Raw genomic sequence first — 10,544 nt, 5'->3', positions numbered from 1 at the left:
GCCATATATGGGGACATCACAGTACGCTCCCTATAATTAGGGAGCTAGAATCCCCTCTTCCAGCACATACCTGACAGCCCAACATTTCCATGTGAAAGCATCTCCCATCACACACGCCAGGCCTCCCACTCCTAGGCCTGCCATGCACGCGTCAGTTCCCTCTCTGCTTCCACACACACGTCTCTCCCAGACACTGTCACACAGAGTGATCACTTTTTTTTTTTAAATACAGAAATACAGCAGGGGTCATTTCTTTATTTTCAGGAAAGAATACCATAGCACTTTCAGAGTTATAGTCGGCCCTTTATTTCAGTCTCTGGGCTCATTATCCTCCCATGTTCTTCATCTCCGCACGGGGCCAACAGCATTTCCCTACTGCAAACATCCAACAGTAACCAATATGTACATGATCTTCTGGGCAAGAAAACCAATAACACTTGCCGCTAACGTAACCGCACTTCTCTTCTGTGTTTATGATCAGGACCTGGGCTGTGGAGAGGAAGATATTTCAGTCACTCATTGGGAGCAACATTCCCTGTGAATGCAGGGTCATGACATGTGCACCGCAGAGCCGGCAGGAGAGGCTCCTTCTGCAGGTGCCTCCCTTAGAAACCCTATGGAGCCCCCGCTCCTTCTGCTCTGCTGCCACTGCTGCGTTGGCTCCTGGCGGGCAGGACAGCCTCTGCTTTAAAGAGGGCAGGTACCGAAGTGTCTGCCCCGAATGCTGACTCAAGGCTCCCCTGCCTGCCCCCCAGAGTCCAGGCCCTACTCCAGATGCTCAAGGGGAATCTGTGCAGCCTCATGTAGCCTGGTGAGAACCACCCCACACTGCACACTCTGACATGCCCTGGGCACAAAAGGACAGGAGAGATTGGGCCAGAGAAACTGGGCGGAAAGAACAGACAGGGGTCAGGGGACTTCCGTCCTGCCATCCCCTGTGCTGCATCCAGGTCTCAGGAGGAGCTGGCATGTGGGCCTGTCACCGTGGGCCATCCAGTCAAGAACACACAAAATAAAGAGCCAGGAATCACACAGGGGGAACACACCTGGCATGTCTGTCCTGCTCTATGAGGCCCCTCCTAAGCTCTGCCTTGTTTGTCTTCAATCTGACTCTGTACAACTCTGGGGTTTGTCTTCCTATTCTAAAGAAGACAAGACTGAGTTTGAGGACAGCTTGGTGACTTGTCTAAGTGCACGCTCTGAGTCAGTGTCAGAGCTGAGAAACACATACTAGTGTTTTGGCTCCTGGGTCCAGCTCTCTCCTTTATCCTGGGCTCTATCCCAGGCAGGGGAGTCAGACAGCAAATGAGCCCTGGGGATGGCACCTCCTACGTGGTAGTTATTCCCATGGCCTGTCTCAAGGCCAGCATCACCTGCCAGCATGAAGGCCTGGCCTGGCCCAGTGGTGTTGTCTCTACCTAGTCACTGGGTCCATGTTTCACGGAAATGACTCCATCCTTAGCCTGAGAGATACTGAGCGGCATGTTTCAGTTCATTAAGAGAAAGCTAAGAATCTCGCTTGAGACTTTCCTTCTTTGGTTGACACTCTTCTTGATGCTCAGATTTATTACATATTTCTAGACCCAAAGCAACTCCCCCTACACAGGCTGGTCCTCATTCCCATCACATGAGACCCCTGTGACGCCACACCAGCCTGGTTTCAGAGCTCACCTGTGGCAAAGTGAGGAAAGAGGAGGAAGCAGGTCAGGAGCACGAAGCAGAGACACCGCATGGTGAACGCCGGCTGGATGCTGGGTTGTGGGAGAAGATGGAGGAGCTGCTCTGAGACTAGGACCCAGCGAGGCTGCTGTGGGCTTGAGGAATCTCTATTTCTATGCCTCCTGGGGGCTTGCACAACAGCACTTGTTTGGAAACCTTGCCTGCTATGATCCTGATTACAGACAACTATTGATATCTGTACATGGAACACTGTTCATTACCCAACCCCGCTCCCTCAGGCACACCCTTGAGGTGGGAATCTCACTCTAAGGTGGGATGCTTGACCCACACACCTGACCTCAGAGAGTGTGTGAGGATGGACCCCTAACCGATGCTGCAGCAACCAGAGAGGACATTCCTTTCACCAAAATGATGATCGGGGTGGGTTGTGGTGGAAACGTCCATGACTGTGAAGTTCAGCACGTTTGTTCAATTGTTGGAGAAAGAAAAGCTCTTTTTGTTTGAAAGGTACAAAAACAACGTTTCCCCAGGATTGCAGCAGCCATTTCCCATTTGTAAAGAAGTGGATCAGGGCATAAATCAGACACTGGTGAAAACAGCCTGGGTTCTTGTGGACATTGTGCCCACAAGGGGTCCAAGTACCCCAAATCCTGACCTTCCTCTGGATGGTTCCAACCGTGGCCCTTGTTTATTTTCTTCAGCTTGAGCTGAGTTCTTGCTTATCTGCAATTGCAAGCATGTGGGTTGGCAATGAGATTTGAGGCTGCAAGGCAGAGGAAGCCCAGCCGTGATGGGGGGCTGGGCAGGGTTGGTGGCCGCCCCTGGGAACAGAGCTGTGCTTTTCTACTAGTCAGGTAAAGCAGTAATATCACATATGAAATGTGAGGAAAGCTCTAGATTTCTTTGACAAGTCACAGGACCCCTGGAGATGCTTGGGGGAGGGATTCGCAGCCATATCTTTGCTGTGCTGTCTTCTTGCACGTTCACGTGGGCCTCCTCTGCTGTTCAGACCTGCAGCAGAAGCAGCTCAGGCACGCACAGTGGTCACAAGATGGATGAGCGCACTCTTGCTCTTCCACGATTTGCTCTGATAACAACGAGTCCTGACAGAGCAGATGCTCCTGCAGCAGGAGGTGAAGTCCCTTCTTCCTGGGTCTGGAGCTGGATTCCTTTCCTGAGGCCACTGTCACAAATGACCACAAATGTAGTGACTTCAAACAACACAAATTGATTCTCTCAGAGCTGAGGAGGCCAGAACTCTGAGATCAGTGTCCCTGGGCAGAAGTCACAGTGTTGGCTGGGCCATGCTCTCTCAGAGGCTCTAGGGAGAGTCTGTCCTTTGCCTCTTGCAGCTTCTGATGGCTACCGGCACCCCTTGACTTTCCACCACAACCCTCCAGTCTCTGTCACTGTGGACCTGGTGCCTCCTGCTCTTCTGTGGGTTCTGATTTCCCTCTGTGTCTGTCTTATAACTTGTGCTGGTGTTTAGGGCACACCCGAAAAATCCAGGGTAATCTCCCATCTCAAAACCCTTAACTTAATCACACCTGCAAAGCCCCTTTTACCAAATAGGTCACCTTCACATGTTCTAGAGCTGACAGTTGATGCCTGGTTGGCCATTATTCAGCCTACCACAGGGGCTTTAAGATATCCCTATTTTCTTCACAAATGGCACACAAAAACAAGGCTCGAGCTTCGTGGTCACAGTGCTGCATCAGCCCTCTGTGGTGGCAGCATGTTGTCACTTATCAGACCAGCAGCTGCTTCCAAGGAACCCTCTGGAGCTGCCTTCATGCTCCAAGCTGGGAAGGTGGTAGCCATGGAGAATCCACACCCACAGCAGGGACATGACGGCCTCTTGTTTTCTGACCCCAGGGGAAGGATCAGGAAGCAGAGCGTCAGCTTAGATTTCAAAGCTCAAATAGGGAGGCTCCCCTCTGGGTCTGACTCATCTGATTCTCGCTGGCCTCCCCATCATGGGAGAAGATATTTCCCAACCCCACTGTGGGCAGTGCTGGCAGAGCAGACCGTGCTCAGTGTTTATCCTGTTACTTCATCTGAAAGTCGGTTTTCCCACCGACAGCTGGCCACCAGAATTCCGCATTCCTCACTGACCTATTGCTTCCCAGGAGGTGGAGAAAGGTGGGCTGTCCATGACTTTCATCGTCAACAAGTCCTCAGTAATGTCAGGAACTCTGCTTTTCCTGGTCCTTTACCAGGGGTGAATGAAAGGTCTGATTTTTGGGTAGGCGATTATTGTAGCACTAGTTTAAAGTGAACTGACAGCAGATCTCTGGTCCAGGCTCACAGGCGAGGATTATATTCTAAAGGGTAGAACAAGGTCACCAAAGGCAATGACTATGTTTTGTGTTCTTTAAAATCTCTGCCCAAACCTCTGAGTTTCATGTGACCAAGCCCTGCTGCAGGTTTGCTGGGTGGAGTGATAGACATCCCACATCTGGGGTTTCTGCCCCAAAGTCTTCCATCACAGCTCACATGGGGCCATATTTTCCCCATGAAGAGCAGCAGCTCAAATTTGCTGCATGAGGTGAGGTACCATAGATGCTCCCATCGGGCCTGTTTGTGAGTCTTCATCTGGGTCAGAGGAGGCCCCCATGTGGCCCTTGGGTGTTATCCATCACACTGGCATCTGGGAAGGTCCTTGGGGTCCATGTTGCTACTGCCAGCAATTCACCAAGCTCTAGCATTTATGTCCACCAGGATTCCAGCTGTGGTTCTCAGGCTGCTTGCATTTGCCCCTGGAAGGGACCGCTAAGATTTGGCTCTCTCTTAGAGGGTGGCACATCCAAGGGTTAAATCGAAGGTTTATTTACATAAGTAATCACTAATATCGGGTTTCTTGAATAGAGTCAGACTTAACACTGATGAATAAATGAAAACAGTCAGATGTGTTGGAGTATATGAAGAAGTCATTTAGCTTAAAACTCATTGGGCCTGACCTTGTTTTTCCAAAGGGGCCTGATGTGGCCTGTTGAGCATGCATTCTACATCTGCTTGAAAGATTTACTATGTCCCAAAGAGAAGAATGATGCCCTTAATGATGGGGATGTGACTTACCCCCATATCAGCATTTGTTTAAGGATTAGCAGCTCTTCCTGGGAACTTAGGAACTGTTGCTGAACTACTGTCCTCACCTGGGGACCGCTGATGTGCTGTGCCAGCTAAGATGCTTTGACAGTAGTAAAAGAGATATTTCTATCATGTGTGATGTACACTCTTTCCTGCAAGATGGTATATAACCACTCTTTACACCCCACTTCCTTGTTGACCTCCCTTCCTTGGGGAATAAAGTACCCATGCTATACTCCTCGAACTTGGCTCATAATAAGGCTTCCCCAATTTTAACTTATATATTAACTATGGATAATTTGCATTGACATTTCTTGGTGTCATTCCAGCAAGATTTCAGAAAAACTCACCAGAGACCACCTGAAATCTACACTGAACTGGCCTTTGGTACAAACTGACCCATTGCCCCCACAAACCACAGCATTCTTCAGGTGACCCAGTGATTTTCCCTGAAACTTGGATCTGCTTATTTTAAGTCAATGGTGCACAGTTTATATGAGCTCTTTCTATCCTTAAGGCTAGGTGTTTTAAGGGAGTACTAGTACATACCCTAGATAAGAGCAACCTAAGGAGGAATTCCTAGGGAAGAGAAACCCAAGGGGATATTCTCAGCCTTCGGAGCCTAGAGGGGTGACTTTGGAGGGAATAGGGTGGCTGACCTTTTAATTTGGCTCTAAATTAGAAAGAATTGTGTTTACAAAGTCTGAACAAACTGCTTGATAGAGACATGAGAGTCTGCACTTCCACAGCTCTGAAGAGAAGAACACCAGCTTCTCCCAGCTGTACGGTGTGCTGAGCTGACTGAGAACCTCATGGGAGTGGCAGACCCATTACACTGCCCCTAGAAATTGGTCAGAATTTATAGTAAATGCAAACTAACAAAAAACAGGAAATTGAGCTTCTAAAAGCCTTGAATGGGCAGCCTCCCCTCGGAACTCTGGCTGGCTTCATGCTGAAACTTGCAAGTGCTTACTGAAATAGCATAGCTGTAAATGCTTGACAAGACAGCCAGAATAATTTAAATTTACAGTGGCCATTTCTGTGATCCTTTATAAGAGCCAGGTAAGAGGGAAGTGCTTTAAAGAGTCCTGCTCTCCACGTTTTGGCATAATTGCTCAACTAAAGGTTTCAGAAACTGTAAATATTTACAAGAAAGAAAAAAATTCTTACCATGCTTGCTTGTGTCCTGACCTTGGCTCAATAATCATCAGGTACAGGTTTCTATATACAGCCAGACAAAATGTGGTTGTTTCCCATTTTGCAGTCAGAAATAGTCAAACACAAATGTGGGCTCTACTCTATTCTCAGCTAAGGGTGCTACCAAACTGTCACCACCCTCAGAGGAATTACATGGGCTATTAGAAGGAGCAAAGTGATTATATCAGATTATATAAGAGGTGCAGTTTAAAGCAAAACTTTCAAAATTCCAAAATAACCTTATTGAAAGTTTTGTTGCAAAAAGCTAACAGAAAATTAAGTTATAAAAGGTACCTAAAAGAAAATGTATTGGGACTTGTCTTTACAGACACCCCTGTATTATTCTCCCAGAGTTAATGAGACTCTGAGAGGCATTCTGGGAAACTGCTATGTTAAAGGTAATGGAATTGTTCAATACTGCCAGGTAGATACTGTCTGTCCCTCTGAAACCTGACAAGACACTGGAAGGAGTTAACAATTTATGATGAGAAGTTCAGCCAAAACTGGAAGCTGATATGCAGCGCCTCATAAGAATTTTTTGGCCTTCTTCCATAAGTTAAAACAAAACTAAGCACCCAGAGGGAAAGAAGCCAATTAGGATGATGTAGTTGGACAGGTAGATTGACTTCTAATGATTTTTGTGTTAGAACCCAAATTTCTGAGAGGTTAAGAGCAAGTCTCTTCAAGTTACAAAGCTTTGCAAAAGTAGAAAACAGCTCTAGAGGCAGTTCAGATTCCACACATTTCCTTCATCTCAAAAAGGCTTACTGTCTCACCTCTCCAGGAACTCTTATCCAGCCCATCTCCTATTCCTAAGATTGAGGAAAAGCGAAGGAAAAAAGGCAAGAAAAATGGCCGTAAGGTCACCCTTGCCTGAAATCTGCCATCTTGAGGTTCTTCTCCACAAATATTACTAGAAAAAGCTTAAAACAAAATTTAGATTCCATTATTTTTTCATGACTAGTGAGCTTTATACTACTGACCATGATTCATGTCAGTAATTTTAAAACAATAGCTGTGGAGTTTCTGTATGTGTGTCTATATGTATGTCACATATGTGTGATATCTTACCTCCAGATGGTAAAGAGCTCTGTTTAGTTTGCTTAAAGTAAGCACTGACATAAATGTAATGGAAACGAACCCAAATGTCTTTCAAGTTAACATAATATACAACAATCTTTGGCAAGTGGAAGCTTATTTTAGTTTGTTGGTTTGAGTAACATAAACCTATTTTCAGAGTTATCAGTATGGAAACAAGTCAACTAAATAAACGTGAAAATGAAAAGAGAGTTGGGTGAAATTTTTAACAATCACTCTGTGCTATAGGGTAGGCACTTAAATAATTTCAAAACCCTTTGGAAACTTGAAACCTTAGGTTTTGCTAATTGAGTTAAATGCTAAAATTTGTTTCATATATAGGTCATTTCCATGGTGATAAAATATTAGATGTTAATTATAGAAGATAGATGTATCTACTTTGGGCTCCTTATTACAGAGAAACTAAAAAATGCTTGAGTCTATTAGTAAAAACTGTTATATTTTGTTAGAATATTGTAGTATGAATTTGAATTTTTCTATAAATAATAAAAAGCTTTTAAAAATTTGCCAAGCCACAGAATGCTAATATAAATATGATTCATAACTGCTTACTTCATAGTTTTCACTAAAAGTTAAGGTCTGACAGGGTTAAAAATCCTAATTAATATATGTCATTAACACTACTAAAAATTTCATAAGGAAAACATCTTTGTATTCAAGGAAAGTAAGATGTATGTTTTCAGTAAAGTATGTATAAAGAATGGAAATATTTTTGATTGTTTTGTTGAGAAACATAGTTTTTCCTAAAGCTCTAGGAAGGAAAGAAGATATGGGATAAATTTTGAGTGTATCAAGAAAGGTACAGAATTTTTGGGGAAAGTGAACTGTGAGGAAAGAGTTTTGTGCAGGGTCATGTTGGCCAAAATTAAAATAAATTTAATTCAGTAACATTTAATACCAAAAGTAAGCTGGGGGAAAATTAAAATTTGGTTCTCTCTCACATAAAAGGATATTTTTCCTAGACTTTTATTTGGCTTTTCATAAAGCGAGTATAAAAGGTTTTCTTTACTTTTGAGTAAGTCTCTCTTTGTTCATATGGATGACTAAGCATTGTTTCATAGCAACCATCATCCCACAGTGACACAAGATCAGCAAATACTTGATCTTGTTTGACCAAGGGTTTTTAAAACCTTTTGATATTTTTGACAAGCCCCCCCAAATTCATATCCTAAATGAAGTCTTTCTTTTGATTTGAAAATTTCTCTGTGAATTTTCAGAAGGCCCCTTGGACTTATCAAAGTAATTTATTCTCTCTTCCTGTAAAGAGCGAGATACAAGACTAACTAGGGTAGTTTGTTATGCTAAAATGCAGTGTCAAGTAAATAATGATAAACTTTCTCAGGTTATAGTTCATAGGTAAATATTTTTCACCATCCTAACCCTACTACCTTGCTTCCAGCACCACAGGCGGAAAATGCCCATGATTGCATTCTATTTTCTCATTTGGTTTAAAGATAGGTCTTACTTAAAGCTTGAGCAAGGACATTATCAAGCGAAACCTACTGTTCCGACTCAAGAATGAATGCTATTTTCTATTAACTCTTCTAATCGAGTGAAAGACTTCCTTCTACAGGCTCCGGAATTTGCCACAGAAGAAGAGAATCAAGGTGGCAACAAAAGGGGGAATTTCTGACCCCATCACACAGATGTGGTTTGGGCCTGATATGAAAAACTCACACTGCATATTGGAGCACAATTGCCACTGGTCCAGCAAATACACCAATTAACCCACTGGACATCTAAAAAGATGACTTTAAGGGGGTAATAATACTTTTGGAACATTTCTCCCACAGTGGCTCATAAACCATGTTCATTGTACTGTATGTCCAAAAAATAACCTAGGGAGACAATTTCATGGGTCATAAAGCCACCTTCCCTTCCTTAGGGACCCTTTGAGGTATGGCAATTGGACTTTATTCAAATGCCACCATCTCAAGGACATAAATCTCTCTTGTAGTGATCTGTATGTTCTCACATTGGGTTGAAGTATTTCCTTGCAAAAAAACAATGGCTTCAGGTAAATTCTTATTGGAGAATATAATTCCTATTCGAGGAATACCTACTGAGTTACACAGTGACTTGGGAACTAATTTCGTGAGACAAATAATTAAATCTATTTGTAACATTGGCCAATAATGCAACATTTTAATTCACGGTGCAAAGAAAAAGCTCAATTGTCAAAATTCTCAGAAGCATTTAATGTCCTCTGGATGAAAGCTCTTCTGCTAGTGCTCCTCAATCTTAGATCTACACACTGTGGTAAGCATCAGCTGTCCCTTTTCAAGATATTAAATGGACGGCCTATGCAGTTAGATGAAGGAATGCGTGAGCCAACATTTCCTAAAGCAGATTTCTTACATCATTGTCAAAGTCTCATTGAGGCACGTAAAGAAATGAGAGATTGGCTGCTGATTCTTTTCACAGTGAGTTCCTGAGAGATGAAGACCTTAAGAATCACGGACTTCCACCTGAAGATTTTGCTTTTTGAGAAATACATCAGATAAAAGACTCTTTGCAGCCCTGTTGGAAAGGAGTATCCAAGGCCTCTCCATCTGAGTGGGTTTCACTGCCTATTTCTGATCCCGGGCTTCAACTGACCAAGGCAAAAGTCTCCAGACCAGGATGAGAAGAAGACGGCATCTGTTACAGGCAGCTGTCCCAAGACTCTGGACCAGGCCTGTATTCCCAACCTTATATCTGCTCGCCTAAACCTTTGTAATGCTTAAACTGTATACTTGTTTTATAATTGTTCCACGTGAGGTTTTCAGAACACTACCATCCTTCAAGAAAGTCTTTGGTTTGGAACAGGCTGTTTTTGATGTTCAGGTGTTTATTGAGTGACTCCTAATGGGACTCAGTGTTTATATGGAACAAATCTATGGCCTTGGTTACTGGCTGGATGGCTAAAACACTGCACCTTTAACTTCCCTTGGAAGCATGGAAGGGTTCACCCTGAGCTAATATCTGTTGCCCATCTTCTGCTCTTTAAGGTCAGATGGTCTTGTAGAGTGGTCCACTGCTATGGACACCTAGCAGCTATATTTCTTCCTTCCTTGGGCCTTCATCTTCCATGAAGATGTCATGTCACATTTAGAAGTCCTGACTAAATTTACTCAAAAAGTCATTAATGATATTCAAGCAGAAATAGCCTTATTAAATACTGAGATCTTTTTAATAGGAAAGTCTGTCATTCAAAACAGAATTTCCTTAGAAATTCCATCAGCATTCCAAGGTGGTATATATACAATGATTCAAACTAGATGCTGTGCTTTTATACCTGATGACTCTTTCATTGTGTCATCTCTGCTAAAGCACGTGAAAAAGCAGGTGAATGTCTTAAGTGATCTTACAACCAGTTGTGATTTTTTTTGGTTGGTACCCTTCAGGTATTGATTCTCTCTTTTATTAAAAAGATTTTATTTTTTTTCTTTTTCTCCCCAAAGCCCCCCAGTACATAGTTGTATATTCTTCATTGTGGG

General features: G+C 43.5%; 1 long non-coding RNA gene across 1 annotated transcript; it reads right to left on the bottom strand.

Moving 5' to 3' along the window:
* Positions 1-205: 205 nt before the first annotated feature.
* On the bottom strand, positions 206-6,067 carry LOC139042291 (uncharacterized). Its single transcript, XR_011498847.1, has 3 exons — positions 5,941-6,067; positions 1,672-1,751; positions 206-489 (listed from the first exon to the last, which is right to left on the bottom strand). It is a non-coding gene; the product is annotated as an uncharacterized lncRNA (long non-coding RNA).
* Positions 6,068-10,544: the final 4,477 nt, after the last annotated feature.

The sequence above is a fragment of the Equus asinus genome, chromosome 27 (assembly GCF_041296235.1).
Source record: "Equus asinus isolate D_3611 breed Donkey chromosome 27, EquAss-T2T_v2, whole genome shotgun sequence".
In the NCBI taxonomy this organism is placed as follows: Eukaryota; Metazoa; Chordata; class Mammalia; order Perissodactyla; family Equidae; genus Equus; species Equus asinus.
The sequence above is the reverse complement of the archived record's forward strand: the minus strand, read 5'-3'. Positions and strand labels throughout refer to the sequence as shown.